Here is a 16,231-nt window from a genome sequence, read left to right as displayed (position 1 = left end):
CCTTCCGTCTCTCTGCTTTCCTACTGTTTTCATCCAATCCTTCTTACTCCTTTCCATGGCAAGCTGTATGTTGCGCATCACTGTTGTCAATGGCTACAGTCCTGTCCTCTCAGTGAAAATGTTCAAGCACTCTGTCACAGCACGGCTATTCATCTGTCGGTTCTCGATCATGTCGGAATAGAATCCAGTGATTCTTTTGCGTCTGTCACTAACGCCCCACAATCGCGAGTTTGAAGCTCGTCATAGTCATTCAATCCTTGAATCCTACTCAGAATACCACAGAAAAGATTTAGACCTTCCGAATCTTCAAGAATGCCGCCATCAATTCTAGCTTATACCACGAAGATTTCGATTAAGGGATCCAAGAGATATCCACTCAATCTAAAGTAGAACGGAGGTGGTTGTCAGGCACACGTTCATAGGTGAGAATGATGATGAGTGTCACGGATCATCACCTTCATCAAGTTGAGGAACAAGTGATATCTTGGAACAAGAATAAGCTGAATTGAATAGAAGAACAATAGTAATTGCATTAATACTCGAGGTACAGCAGAGCTCCACACCTTAATCTATGGTGTGTAGAAACTCCACCGTTGAAAATACATAAGAACAAGGTCTAGGCATGGCCGAATGGCCAGCCTCCCAAAGAGGGTTCAATCATAAAAACATGATCAAAAGATTCTTATCAAGATGAAAATACAATAGTAAAAGGTCCTATTTATAGAGAACTAGTAGTCTAGGGTTTACAAAGATGAGTAAATTACATAAAAATCCACTTCTGGGCCCACTTGGTGTGTGCTTGGGCTGAGCATTGAAGCTTTCATGTGTAGAGACTTTTCTTGGAGTTAAACGCCAGCTTTTGTGCTAGTTTGGGCGTTTAACTTGCATTCTTGTGCCAGTTCCGGCGTTAAACGCCAGAATTCTTGAGCTGACTTGGAACGCCTGTTTGGGCCATTAAATCTCGGAAAAAGTATGAACTATTATACATTGCTAGAAAGCCCAGGATGTCTACTTTCTAACGCAATTGAGAGCGTGCCAATTGGGTTTCTGTAGCTCCAGAAAATCCACTTCGAGTGCAGGGAGGTGAGAATCCAACAGCATCTGCAGTCCTTTTCAGCCTCTGAATCAGATTTTTGCTCAGGTCCCTCAATTTCAGCCAGAAAATACCTGAAATCACAGAAAAACACACAAACTCATAGTAAAGTCCAAAAAAGTTAATTTTAACTAAAAACTAATAAAAATATAATAAAAACTAACTAGAACATACTAAAAACAATGCCAAAAAGCGTATAAATTATCCGCTCATCACGTTGTAAGATGTGGCCGGACACTTAGACCTTTCCGGATGAGCTCTCCCCCATGGATATTTTATTTTGATTGATTATGATTTTGAGCTTGGGGATGCGCGTTCGCAGGGACTGTCCAGTGGTTAGCTACCACGACATGTCAGGTTGGCTATGTAACTGTCCGATGATATCATTAGCCATAGGGGAGGCATACATCATTTGAATATGATTGAATTGTTTGGGTTTGCCTATTTATTTGGATTGCTATATCATATATGCTATGTTACCTGATTATGTGCTACTTGTTCTACTTATACCTTATTGTGTATTACTTGCCTGTAGTGCTTGTGTTTGTACAACTGAGAGGTTTCTCATGCTGGTATTGGTTGACACTGAGGGCTATTCTTGATGAGATGAGTTCATGATGAAATTGAATAATGATGATGATTATTGTATGAGGAAATTGAGCTCCCTGGGTAGATGCAGTGAAGTGATTTCACTTGTTTCAGGTAGAGAACGAGATAATTTGAGCTCCCTGAGTAGACGCAGTGAAGTGATCTCACTTTCTCCAGGTGAGGATATGAGGTAATGATATAGAATTGTTGAGACAGAATAGCTGGAGATGGTTTTGTTTATAATTCTGATTGTGAATTGTCGAAGAGTTAGAAAGTTGGGAAGCATGAGTTATATGAATCAGATTTAGCATTCCCTTATGACAGTTGCCTATTTATGGATTAGCAAGAACATAGGATGAATATTTGGTGAAAGAAAGTTTAGGATGCTTAGTGAGTTTTTATTACGATGCATTGTATTTATTTGGCACTTTTACCATACTGGGAACCCATGGGTCAGGGGTTTTCATTTCGTATATATCTCTTGTTTTTTCAGATACAGGTCCAGGTGCTCAGAAGTGAGCTGTGGTTTATCTGAGAGACGGTGAAGATCTTTATATTCTCTACTTTATATTGTGCTTAGAATCTCTCCACCTTTATTTTGAAAAGCCTATGTTATGTATTGAACTCTTTTAAACTTGCCTATAGAGGTTTTTATGTTTCTTTTGGGAGTGATCAAGAGATAATGTTTCCAACTACGGTTACCATGTACCCTAGCCGGCCTAAACATTGCGGGTCACGGCTAGTGGCTATTTACTTATGTTATATATCTATATACTGTCCTTCTCTTATTCTCCTTAATGATTTTATCTGTATATCGCTTTTGACTTCACGCCTTATCTTTTAGTTGTCGATGCGTGAGTGATACGACTTTGCGATTTTATTTTTACTCTTTTCAGGCTTGTCAATTAATACTCCTCTCAATTTTACTTATAATTACATATTAAAAATCCATCTTGAGAGTCGAACCACCTTATTATCATTGACTTGTGACTCGAGCATAAGGATTTGAATATTAGGGTGTTACATACCCTCTGAATATGGCAGAGCCAATACTGGAGTCTCCGATTATTGACAAACCTGAGTATCTGATGAGCGGATATTTTATACGCTTTTTGACATCATTTTCATATAGTTTTTAGTAGTTTTTATTTAGTTTTTATTAAGTTTTTATAGGTTTTAGTGTTAAATTCACATTTTTGGATTCTATATGAGATTTTGTGTTTTTGGGCAATTTCAGGTATTTTCTAGCAAAAATTGAGGAGCTGGAGCAGAAGTCTGATTCAGAGACAGAGAAAGCACTACAGATGTTGTCCAAATCTGACCTGCCTGCAATCGGAAGAGCTTTTATTGAGCTACAGAAGTCCAAATAGAGAGATCTTAATGGCTATAGAAAGCTAACTTTTAGAGCTTTCCAGCAATATAATAGTCCATACTTTGCTTCAGATTAGAAGGTCCAAAACTGGCGTCCAACGCCAGCCACCTGCCCCCTTCTAGGCGTCCAGCGTCCAAAGAGCAGAGCCCAACGTCCAAAGGCCCAGAGAGGACCCCTAGCTGGCATTCCACGCCCAAGGAGCCTCAAAGCACATGGATCTCATCAAAGCTCAGGCCAAACACTCACCAAGTGGGCCCTAGAAGTGGATCTTAGTATTAAATAGATTGTTTTACCCTTACTAGTCATCTGTTTAGTATTTAAGGGATTAAACTTCTGTAATTCGTACCTTTTTCATACCTTTATGATCTCGTTCACTTTCAGACCTCTTCCCTATGGAGGTCTACCATTATTTTTGCTTTTCTATTATTTTTACTTCAATATGAGTTTCTAAACCTCCTAGGTTGAGGGAAGGAGCCATGTTGAGTCCTATGAATTAATAAAAGTACTATTTCTTCTTCTTCGATCCGTATTTCATCTATCTCTAAGATGTATATCCCGATTTTCATCGTGATGAACAGGACGATCTGACAAATTGGCTCTATTCATCACATTAAGATGAACGTGCCTGATAAACCCCATTTTGAGGGTTTATCTTGTATTGAATTTAGGGTATTTTGATAACCTTTTCTCGCATTTAACCTATGAATTGGCATGGTTTTGTAATCTCTCCTGTATTTGTGCCTAAGTGTAAAAACATGCTTTTTAAGCCTTATTTTGATGAATTCTAGTTCTTCTTTGATTCCATAAGATGCCTTGATGTGTTTGCTAGTAATCTCAGGATGAAATAGGTTAGGCATGGATCAAGGGAGCAAGGAAGAAAGCATGCAAGTGGAGAGAAGCACAAAGAAAAAACCAAAGAATTGATCTAGGCCATGCACGCGCACGCGCACAAGGCGCTCGCGCGCACATTGCGAAACAAGCCAGGGACGCGCACGCGTATCGTGCGCGCACGCGTACCGTGCGCGCACGCGTCGATGACGGCACATGACCTCACTAATGCAACACGTGCCTGGCGATTTGAGAGGGTTTCTGAGCCCATTTTTTGGCGCCAATTGCTAAGGGAAAGGAATAAAAGGATGAAGGATTAAGGGGAAGGCAATGAAGAATCATTAGTCAATGAATGAGAGATAGAGAATATACTTAGGATTAGTTTTAGAGTTTTAGAGAGAGAAGCTCTCACTTCTCTCTAGAATTAGGATTAGGTTTAGTTCTTAGATCTAGATTTAGATTCATCTTCTTCTACTTCTATCTTCTCAACTCCTTGTTGTTACATTCATCTTCCTCTACTCTTTGGTTGTAATTTCCTTTACATTGTTCTTATACTTTGTTGTAGATCTACTATTGCTACTTCCATTTTCTTTCAATTCAATAAGAGGTAATTCATAATAATTGTTCTTCATTGCTTCTCTATTGTTGATCTCTTGTTCTTGTAGTTATGGATTCCTTTAATCCTTGCATTTAATAATGTTTACTTGTATTGCACTCTATGTGTTTGATGAAATGTCTCTTCTAGATATAGTGTAGGTTTTGTTCCTCTTGGCCTAGGTAGAGTAATTAGTGACTATTGAGTTATCTAATTCCTTTGTTGATGGATAATTAGAAGTTGCTAATTAATTTGAATACCTCTAAAGCTAGTCATTCCTTTAGGAGATGATTAGGACTTGAGGAATCAAATTGATTCATCCACTTGACTTTCCCCCATGGTTGGAGGGTAACTAAGTGGGAACAATACACAATTCTCGTCACAATTGAGAATGATAACTAGGATAGGACTTCTAGTTCTCATATCTTGCCAAGAGCGTTGTTAGTTGTTAGTTTATTTCCTTTGCCATTTATAATTCTTGTCTATAATCTCAAAACCCCAAAATAACTCATAACCAATAACAAGACACTTCATTACAATTCCTAGGGAGAACGACCCGAGGTTTGAATACTTCGGTTTATAAATTTTAGGGGTTTGTACTAGTGACAAACAACTTTTTGTATGAAAGGATTATTGTTTGGTTTAGAAACTATACTTTACAACAAGATTTCATTGGTGAAATTCTAAATCGTCAAAAATCCAATCATCAAAATGGCGCCATTGCCGGGGATTGCAATGGTGTTATGTTATTGGTTATTGTACATATGTGAATAGTGTGAATAGTTTGTCTTTTACTTGTTTTCTAGTTTTTGTTAGTTTCATTTTTGCTTTTCCACTATGAATTCTCACTTTGGCTATGAGTTTAGTTCCAACTATGTTGTAGGAAATGAGAGCTACAATGAGGATGTGTATCAAGGATGGGACAATCAAAGGTGGGAGGAGCCATATGCACTGCGAAGAAGAGCCATTCTATGATGCATATCAATCCAATGGCTATGGTGAATCACCTTGTGACTTTCAAGAACCACCATCATATGCCTATGAATCTCATCCTCAACATGAACCTCAACCATTCTCACAAGCCTTTTCATACCAAGCACCTTCCTATGATCCATATCCATCATATGACCAATCATCCATACCATATTTTTATGACCATTATGAGCAAGAACCCTTAGAACCACCACAACCCTATGAAGATTACTACCAAGAACCACCTCAATACACACAATCTCCACAACCTTACCAAGAAGAACCACCTTCCTATTATGAACCCTCTCTCAAAAATGATGAACCTTCCTACCCACCCCAAGCCCCAATAGACGATTCTCTCACTTTGTTACTCCAAGGACAAGAAGCCATGAAGCGGGATACACTTGAGTTTGTGACCAATTTGACCAAGGTGGTGCACACTTTAGCCCACCAATGTTTGAATACTCAAGGTATTTCCGTGACCACATGTAAAAAGTCAAAAGAAGAGAAAAGCATGAAGGAGAAATTGGAAAATTCGGTGGAGGAGGAGGAGTCAAATTTTGTGTTAGAATATTTGGAGGAGCCTATGATCATTGAAGAAAAGGAAGAGGTGGTTGAAGATTTAGAAGATGTTGAAAGTCCAAGGGAATGTAGCATCAGTGCCTGACAAACATCCACGTCTACTTGGGTTCATGTGAGTACCTGGAAGAAAAGCACGAGCCAACAACTATGGATTTACATCTCTCAGACGGTTAATCCACAATTTTGTTGGGGACTTTTCGAGATACTAGTTCAGCCAATTTTCGGGGAGATTAAGGTCTCTGTGGTATAGGCTAGATTCTAAAGAAGCATCATTCTCTGATCCAAAAGTTTCAACCTTGTCTGTGGCGTTTTGAGTAGGATCGCCAAGAGAATAGCCTGCTAGAGCTTCACCCTCCATTGGAATGAATGACAAGGGCCCTAGCGTTCATTCTGTAGCAGAGGAGATCAAAGACCATTGATGTGGCTTTGATCACTTATAGCCTGCTATAGAAGAAGATCATTCACAAGCAAAGAAGATAGTAGTACCAGAGTTACTTCAGAAAGACAAAGCAACTCCAACTCTCAACTCTATTCCATTCACATAATTCCTAATAGCTAATTTACAACTCCTTCTGATTCCGCATGACTAAGACCTACAAGACGACAATAGCTTTCTTCAAGCCACAATCCTCGTGGGATCGACTCTGACTCGCTTAAGTATTACTTGGACGATCCAGTGCACTTGCTGGTACGGCTGCTGTTGTACGAAATAGTGTGGGTTTTGCGTACATACACACCAAGTTTTTGGCGCCGTTACCGGGGATTGTTGAGTTTGGACAAACTGCTGGATTGTTTTGCTCCTTAGATCAGGTAAGTTTATTTTACATTATTTTAATTGAGTCCTTTATTTTTTGTTTTCTTCTTCTAATTTTTCGAAAATCATTAAAAAGTTGTTCAAAAATATTTTTCTTTTCTTTATTCAATTTATGTTCTTGTTGAATCTTTGATTTTTGCAAGAGTATAACTTTGATTAAAGCGTTTTATTTTTATTTTTATTTTCTTCTTCTTCAGATTTTTGAAAAATTAAAAAACTTTTTCAAAAATATTTTTATTTTCTTTGTTTAATTTTATTCTTTGTTTGAGTCTTGAGGTCTTGAATCTTTTAATTTTTGTTCTTGGTATTGAGTCTTCCATGTTCTTGTTTCCTATTTTTCAATTCCAAAAATTTTAAAACTTCTCCCTATACTCTCTTTTAAAATATTTGTCTTTTTTCTGTCTGAGTCCTTGTGTCTATTTTCTTGTGAATAGTTGTTCCTTTGAGTCTTTCTTTCTAAAAATTTTTAAAAATAATTTTTCTTTGTTTAATTGTTGTGTCAAGTCTTTAAGTTTGGTATTTTCTTGTTAATTTTTCTTTAATTTTCGAAAATTTAGTGTTGGTTTTCTAAAGTTTTGGTGTCTTCTTTATGTTCTTGTGTTCTTTGAGTCTTTAAATTTTGTTCTTTGTGTTCTTGTAAATCTTCAAAATGTTCTTGAGTCTTGCATGTGTTTTGATCTTAAAATTTTTAAGTTTGGTATCCCTTTGTATTTCCTCCAAATTTTCGAAAATAAAGGGGTGCTAGATCTAAAAATTTTAAGTTTTATGTCTTTTATGTGATTTTCTCTTTCATCATAAATTCAAAAAAATAAAAAATATCTTTTCTAACTAATTTTTTGCATAATTTTCGAATTTTTTTAAATAAAATTCATAATTCAATTTTAAAATTTTATCTTATCATATCTTAGTTGTCAAGTTTTCAAAAATCAAATTTTTTCAAAACTAAAAATCATATCTTTTTCAAAATATCTTATCTTTTTCAAAATTCTCTCGTATCTTTTACAAAATTTAAAAATCTTATCTTATCTTTTTCAAATTTCAAATTTTTAAAATTAAATCTTTTTTAAAATCAACTTTCTAATCTTATCTTTTTTGTTTCTTATATTATGTTTTCTAACTTCTAATTTTCAAATAATATCTTTTTCAAAACTTTTTAAAAATTCTTATCTTTTTCTAATTTCAAATTTTAATTTCAAATCTTTTCTTATCTTATCTTTTATTTTCATTTATTTTTTTATTCTTTTCTTAATTAATATCTTATCATTGTCTCATCTTTTTCAAAACCACCTAACTAACTTTCTCTCTCTTAAATTTTCAAAAACTACTCCACTTCTTCTCTCTCTTCTTTTTTTTAAAAACTTCCTAACTAACTCTTCTATTCTTAATTTTCGAAAATAATATCTCTTTTTCTCTCTCTTCTTTTTCAAAATCTCCTAACTAACTCTTATCTTCCTTAATTTTTGAAAACCATCTCTCTTCTTCTCTCTCTTCTTTTTCAAAACTACCTAACTCTCTCCTCTTTTAATTTTCAAAAATTTCTTTCTCTTCCCTCCTCTAATTTTGAAAATTTAACAATTAAAATTCAAATCTTTTAAAATTAATTTAATTTAATTTTTGAAAAAGTTAATTAATTATTAAATAAAAATAAAAATATTTTAAATCTTATTTACTTTTTCTATTTATACTTCTTCTCACCTCATCTCTATTCATTCAATTCTACTTCTTTCAACTCTGGATCTAGGTCAACTTCTTTACCTTCTTTTCTTTTTTTTTTCTTCACATCTCACTTGGAGCTTCTTGCCAATGGGCACAGAAAGCTTTCTTGTGATTTCTTTTCTATCTTCTTCTATCTCTTTTTTTTTTACTTCTATCTTCTCTTTTCAAGGTAATCTTCTTCTACTTCTTTTATTTATTTTTATTTTTATTTTTTATCTTCTTTTTCTTCCTTTACTTTTGACCTTAAGAAAGAGCGTCTTGCCTATTGGCGTGGTCTTTTCTTCTTTTCTTCTTATTTATGACCAGGAACAGGGATAAAGAACCCCTCTTGACTCCTGATCCTGAACCTGAAAAAACTCTAAGGAGGTGTTTATAGCAAGCTAAAGCATAACACTTTGGAAGAGACCTTTGAGAAAGTTTTGAACAAGAACAAGAGGATATGGCCGAACCACAAGAGGAGACCAGAAAGGTCCTTGGTGACTTCACTATGCCTACCTCTGACTTTTATGGCAGAAGTATTACTGTACTTGCCAATAGAGCTAACAATTTTGAGCTTAAGCCTCAGTAAGTTTCTCTTCTGCAGTAGAACTGCAAATTTCATGGACTTCCACTGGAAGATCCACATCAGTTCTTGGCAGAATTTTTACATATCTGTCATACTGTAAAGACTAATGGAGTTAACCCTGAAGTCTACAAGCTGATGCTCTTTCCCTTTGCCTTAAGAGACAGAGCTAAGTTCTGGTTGGAAGCCCATCCTAGAGAGAGTCTTGACTTTTGGGAAAAGCTAGTTAATGCTTTTCTAGCTAAGTTCTTTCCCCCTCAAAAGATGAGCATGATTAAAGTGGAAGTTCAGACCCTCAGACAAAGAGAAGGTGAATCCCTCTATGAAGCTTCGGAAAGATACAAGCAGCTGATCAGGAGATGTCCTCCAGACATGCTCCCAGAGTGTTCCATCATAGGCGTGTTCTATGATGGCTTGTCTGAGATGTCCAAAATTTCATTGGACAGTTCTGCAGGTGGATCTCTCCACTTGAAGAAAACATCTGCAGAAGCAATAGAGCTCATTGAGATGGTTGCAAACAACTAATTCATGAACACCTCTAAGAGGAATCTTGTAAATCATGGTACCCCTCAGAAGAAAAGAGTCCATAAAGTTGAGAGTATGAATGCCATCCTGGCTAGTAATAAGATCTTGACCCAACAGGTCAACATGATCTCTCAACATCTCACTGGGATGCAAACTGCAACTAGCAGTGTTCAGGAAGCTTCTCTTGAAGAAGAAGCCTATGATCCTGATCAACCCACCATGGAGGAGGTGAATTACATGGGAGAACCCTATGAAAACACTTACAATCCTTTATGGAGGAATCATCCTAACCTCTCATGGAAGGATCAACAGAAACCTCAGCAAGGTTTCAATCAAGGTGGTAGGAACCAGAATAGGTTCAATAACAGACCACCATTCCCATCTTCTCGAGGGAATATAGAGACCTCTAAGCAGAGCCTTTCTAACTTAGCCATTATGGTTTCCAGCCTCACAAAGACCACTCATAGTTTCATTAATGAAACAAAGTCTTCCATTAGAAACTTGGAGGTACAAGTTGGTCAACTGAGCAAGAGGATCCCTGAGATCCCTCTTGATACTCTTCCTAGTAATACTGAGGTTAATCCTAGAGAAAAATGCAAGGCTATAACCATGGAGGTTGAGGCCGAATTGAAGGAGAATGGGAAGGCATTGAACGCCAGTGAAGAAGCCTTCACTGGGTGTTCAACGCCCAGATTGCTAGAGGGACTGGCGTTGAACGCCAGTCAAAGCACACCCTTTAAGTGCTTAAAGACCACTCAAGAACCCTCTAGCCCAGAACCAAAGGAAACCATAAAGACAATAGAGGTTCCTTTGAATGCACTTTTGTAGTGCATAAGTTCTGATAACTACTCATCCTCAAGTGAGGATGAAGACGCTAGGGAACAGCAAGTTGCTTGGTACCTAGGAGCTCTTATGAGGCTAAATGCCAAGCTATTTGGTACAAAGCCTCTAGAGGAAGAATCTCCATTGCTTACCAAAGAACTCCATGCTTTGGTTCAGCAAGAGCTACCTCAGAAGCTTCAAGATCTTGGACACTTTCTGATTCCTTGCACCATAGGCACCATGACCTTTGAAAAGGCTCTGTGTGACCTAGGGTCGAGCATTAACCTCATGCCACTCTCTGTAATGGAGAAGCTGGGTATACTTGAGGTACAAGCTGCACACATCTCTTTAGAGATGGCAGACAAGACAATGAAGAAGCCCTATAGCTTAGTAGAGGATGTCTTGGTTAAAGTTGAAAACCACTACATCCCAGCAAACTTTATTGTCCTGGACATAGGACAGGATGAGGATGACTGTGTCATCCTTGGAAGACCTTTCCTAGCCACAGCCAATACTATCATTGATGTGGCTAAGGGAGAACTAACCCTAAATTTAGGGGAGGACCACATCTTATTCAAGATGTATCATCCTAATTCTCCCTCTAAAAGAGATATAACAGTGCAACACCTAGTGTGCCAACCCTTTTTTTTATGCAGAGCTCTGTAGAGCCCCCAGACATCAATTCTAAGTTTGGTGTTGGGTAGCCATCAACAAGCTCTAAGCACAAAGGTACTAAAAAAAAGTACCTAAAGGCTGGAGGGACAAGAAAATCCCAACTGAAGGCCTCTCACCTGGCATGAGAGTTGTCTTCACTAAGAAACCAACCTTACCATATACAGTGAGCCGTGTTCTATCTCCAGAGCATGTAGAGCTCATTCATGAGAAGACAGGAAGAAAATTTACTAACAGGGGCGACAATCTAATCACATACTCACCTCCGTAAGGAGCTAAAGGTCAAACTAGTGAAGTTAAGCTTAAATGAAGCTATGAAGCATCCTCCGGAAGATCATTCTATCTTCCAGTGTGACATTATTGATGAAACTGTAGCTGAAGTTCACCAGGAAGAATTAGAAGAAAAGTACATGGAGCAAGGTCCAGGTGTGGGGACACTTTCTAAAAACAATGAGAAGACTTAACCATTATCACCAGCCCCGGATGATCCAGAGCCTAGCTATGAGCAGAAATTAGAATTAAAGCCCCTTCCTCCACACCTCAAGTATACTTACCTTGAGGAGAAGCAGAAGTTCTCAGCATCATTGCAAGGGAACTCACTTTCCAACAAGAAGAACAGCTACTCAGTGTGCTGAAAGAATACAAGAAAGCAATTAGATGGAGCTTGGTGGATATAATAGGCATCATCCCTCAAGTTTGTGAGCATAGAATATTCTTAGAAGAGGGAGCAAAGCCTGTCCATCAACCTCAAAGAAGATTGAATGCCACCATCTTATAAGTTGTCAAGAAAGAAGTGACCAGGCTACTTGAAGCAGATATAATCTACCCCATCTCAGACAGCAAATGGGTCAGTCCAGTATAAGTGGTGCCCAAGAAGTCTGGAGTCACAACAATAAGAAATGAGCATGGAGAGCTCTTGACAACTAGAGTGCAGAATTCATGGAGAGTTTGCATTGACTATAGGCGTCTCAACCAAGCCACTCGCAAGGATCATTACCCCTTGCCATTCATTGATTAGATGCTTGATCGCCTGTCAGGTAAATCCCATTATTGCTTTTTAGATGGTTATACAGGCTACTTTCAAATTCATATAGCTCTTGAAGATCAGGAAAAGACTTATTTTACATATCCTTTTGGGACTTATGCTTATAAGAGAATGCCCTTTGGCTTATGCAATGCACCAGCTACTTTTCAAATATGTACGATGAGTCTTTTCTCTGACCTTATTGAGAACTGTATGGAGATTTTTATGGATGATTTTAGCATATATGGTGATTCATTTAGCCTTTTCTTGGATAGTTTATCTAGAGTGTTAGACAGATGTGTTAGTACAAACCTTGTATTAAATTTTGAGAAATGTCACTTTATGGTAAAACAAGGAATTGTACTAGGACATGTTGTGTCTAATACTGGCATTTTTGTAGATCCAGCAAAGGTGGATGTTATTTCTAGTTTACCTTACCCCTCTTCCGTGAGGGAAGTCCGTTCGTTCCTTGGCCATGCAGGTTTTTACAGGAGATTTATTAAGGACTTCAGTAAGGTAGCATTGCTTTATCCAGACTGCTACATAAAGATATTGAGTTTGAGTTCAATAAGGATTACATGCAAGCATTTGATAAGCTGAAGTTCGCCCTGACTCAAGCTCCAATTGTGAGAGGACCAGACTGGAGCCAGCCTTTTGAGATTATGTGTGACGCCTCCAACCATGCAGTAGGCGCGGCACTGGCTCAGCGTGAAGGTAAGGATCCTTTTGTAATTGCTTATGCATCTGAGACTCTATATGTTGCTCAAACTAATTACACCACCGACGTTGGGATTTTTGCCAGTAAAGAATGTCATAAAAACAGTCGCGTTGTAGATATAGTCTCTAAATCGACAAAAATCCCTTCGTACAAACGTTTTGGTTGTCACAAGTAACAAACCCCTTTAAAAATTGTTAACCGAGTATTCAAACCTCGGGTCGTCTTCTCAAGGAATTGCAGGGAGGTATGTTCTTATTATTGGTTACGAAAAAGTGTGTTTGGGATTTTGGATTAAGGTAAAAGGTTAGTTGGGCAGTGGTCACAGATATATTTTTAAAGCAATAAAAATAAATAAATAACTGTAAAATAAACTCTTGACAAGATATGGGAACTGGAGGTCCTATCCTGGTTATCCTTATCAATTGTAATGAGAATTGGATTTTTCTTCCACTTTGTTAACCTCTAACTATGAAGGTAAGTTAAGTGGATGAATTCCAATTTTCAATTAACAATGAGTTTGATAACTCAAGAGTCACCAGTTATTTAACAAAAGCCAAGAATGTAAAAAGCTAAATTAAAATTATAAATATCTGAAATACCTTCAATTCAATCAAAGCAGTAAAATCTAACATGAAAAATATTCATAAGCCAATTGGGCAACAGGAAAATCCAAATTATTTATATCAATAAAAGACAGCAATCATCAATCTGAAATATCTCAAATAACATTAATTAAGAAAATCAATCTAAACATGGAACATTGAAAATAAATAAAAATAAAGAACCTGGGATTGAGAGTCACTCCTAAAACTAAGAGAAGTCCTAATCCTAAGAGAGAGAGAGAGGAGAGAACCTCTCTCTCTAAAACTACATCTAAAACATAAAAAGTAAATTATAAAAAAAAAGCATGATGATGAATGGATGCATTCCCCCACTTTATAGCCTCTAATCTGTGTTCTCTGGGCCAAAAACTGGGTCAGAAACAGCCCAGAAATCACCTCCAGCGCTTTCTGGTCCGTACAGGTCGCGGAAAAGTGACGCGGTCGCATCGTCCACGCGGCCGCGCGGGTTGCGCTCCTGCCAGGTCACGCGTCCGCGTGACCCACCCGTTCGCGTCGCCTGGCGTCGGGGTAGCTATGGCAAATTATATATCAAATCGAAGCCCCGGACATTAGCTTTCCAACGCAACTAGAACCGCGTCGTTTGGACCTCTGTAGCTAAAGTTATTGCTGTTTGAATGCGAAGAGGTCAGGCTGGACAACTTAGCAGTTTCTCCAACTTCTTGTATTCCTTCCACTTTTGCATGCTTCCTTTCCATCCTCTGAGCCATTCCTGCCTTATAATCTCTGAAAACACTTAACACACATATCAAGGCATCTAATGTTATAAAAGGAGAATTAATATTAATAAAATTAAGGTCAAAGAAGCATGTTTTCAATCAAAGCACATAATTAGGAGGGAAAATGTAAAACATGCAAATAGTATGAATAAGTGGGTAAAGAGTTGATAAAATCCACTCAATTGAGCACAAGATAAACCATAAAATAGTGGTTTATCAACCACTACTGAAAAAGAGCTTCTTGCTATTGTTTTTGCTCTGTATAAATTCCAAGCCTATTTACTTTGCACTAAGGTAGTAGTGTACTGGTGCACGAAATTGTGATCAGCAATGGCGCCATCAACATGGTACGCTCAATTGCAATCTCGACTCTTTATCACAACTTCGCACAACTAACCAGCAAATGCACTGGGTCGTCCAAGTAATAAACCTTACGCGAGTAAGGGTCGATCCCACGAAGATTGTTGGTATGAAGCAAGCTATGGTCATCTTGTAAATCTCAGTCAGGCGAATTCAAATGGTTATGGAGGATTGATAATTAAAAGATAAATAAAACATAAAATAAAGATAGAGATACTTATGTAATTCATTGGTGAAAATTTCAGATAAGCGTATGGAGATGCTTTGTCCCTTCCGTCTCTCTGCTTTCCTACTGTCTTCATCCAATCCTTCTTACTCCTTTCCATGGCAAGCTGTATGTTGGGCATCACCGTTGTCAGTGGCTACAGTCCCGTCCTCTTAGTGAAAATGTTCAACGCGCTCTGTCACAGCACGGCAATTCATCTGTCGGTTCTCGATCATGTCGGAATAGAATCCAGTGATTCTTTTGCGTCTGTCACTAACGCCCCACAATCGCGAGTTTAAAGCTCGTCACAGTCATTCAATCCTTGAATCCTACTCAGAATACCACAGACAAGGTTTAGACCTTCCGGATTCTCTTGAATGCCGCCATCAATTCTAGCTTATACCACGAAAATTCCGATTAAAGGATCCAAGAGATATCCACTCAATCTAAGGTAGAACGGAGGTGGTCGTCAGGCACACGTTCATAGGTGAGAATGATGATGAGTGTCACGGATCATCACATTCATCAAGTTGAAGAACAAGTGATATCTTAGAACAGGAATAAGCTGAATTGAATGGGAGAACAATAGTAATTGCATTGATACTCGAGGTACAGCAGAGCTCCACACCTTAATCTATGGTGTGTAGAAACTCCACCGTTGAAAATACATAAGAACAAGGTCTAGGCATGGCCGAATGGCCAGCCTCCCAAAGAGGGTTCAATCATAAAAACATGATCAAAATATTCTCCTAATACAAAAGCAAAAAGGTCCTATTTGTAGATAACTAGTAGCTTAGGGTTTACAAAGATGAGTAAATTACATAAAAATCCACTTCCGGGCCCACTTGGTGTGTGCTTGGGCTGAGCATTGAAGCTTTCATGTGTAGAGACTTTTCTTGGAGTTAAACGCCAGCTTTTGTGCCAGTTTGGGCGTTTAACTCCCATTCTTGGGCCAGTTCCGGCTTTAAACGCCAGAATTCTTGAGCTAACTTGGAACGCCTGTTTGGGCCATCAAATCTCAGGCAAAGTATGGACTATTATACATTGCTGGAAATCCCAAGATGTCTAATTTCCAACGCAATTGAGAGCGTGCCAATTGGGCTTTTGTAGCTCCAGAAAATCCACTTCGAGTACAGGGAGGTCAGAATCCAACAGCATCTGCAGTCCTTTTCAGCCTCTGAATCAGATTTTTGCTCAGGTCCCTCAATTTCAGCCAGAAAATACCTGAAATCACAGAAAAACACACAAACTCATAGTAAAGTCCAAAAAAGTGAATTTTAACTAAAAACTAATAAAAATATAATAAAAACTAACTAGAACATACTAAAAACATACTAAAAATAATGCCAAAAAGCGTATAAATTATCCGCTCATCATGTACTCAGACCATGCAGCTCTAAAATATTTATTAGCAAAGAAGGAGTCCAAACCAAGGCTAATACGT

This window comes from Arachis stenosperma, chromosome 2 (assembly GCF_014773155.1).
Source record: "Arachis stenosperma cultivar V10309 chromosome 2, arast.V10309.gnm1.PFL2, whole genome shotgun sequence".
In the NCBI taxonomy this organism is placed as follows: domain Eukaryota; kingdom Viridiplantae; phylum Streptophyta; class Magnoliopsida; order Fabales; family Fabaceae; genus Arachis; species Arachis stenosperma.
The sequence above is the reverse complement of the archived record's forward strand: the minus strand, read 5'-3'. Positions refer to the sequence as shown.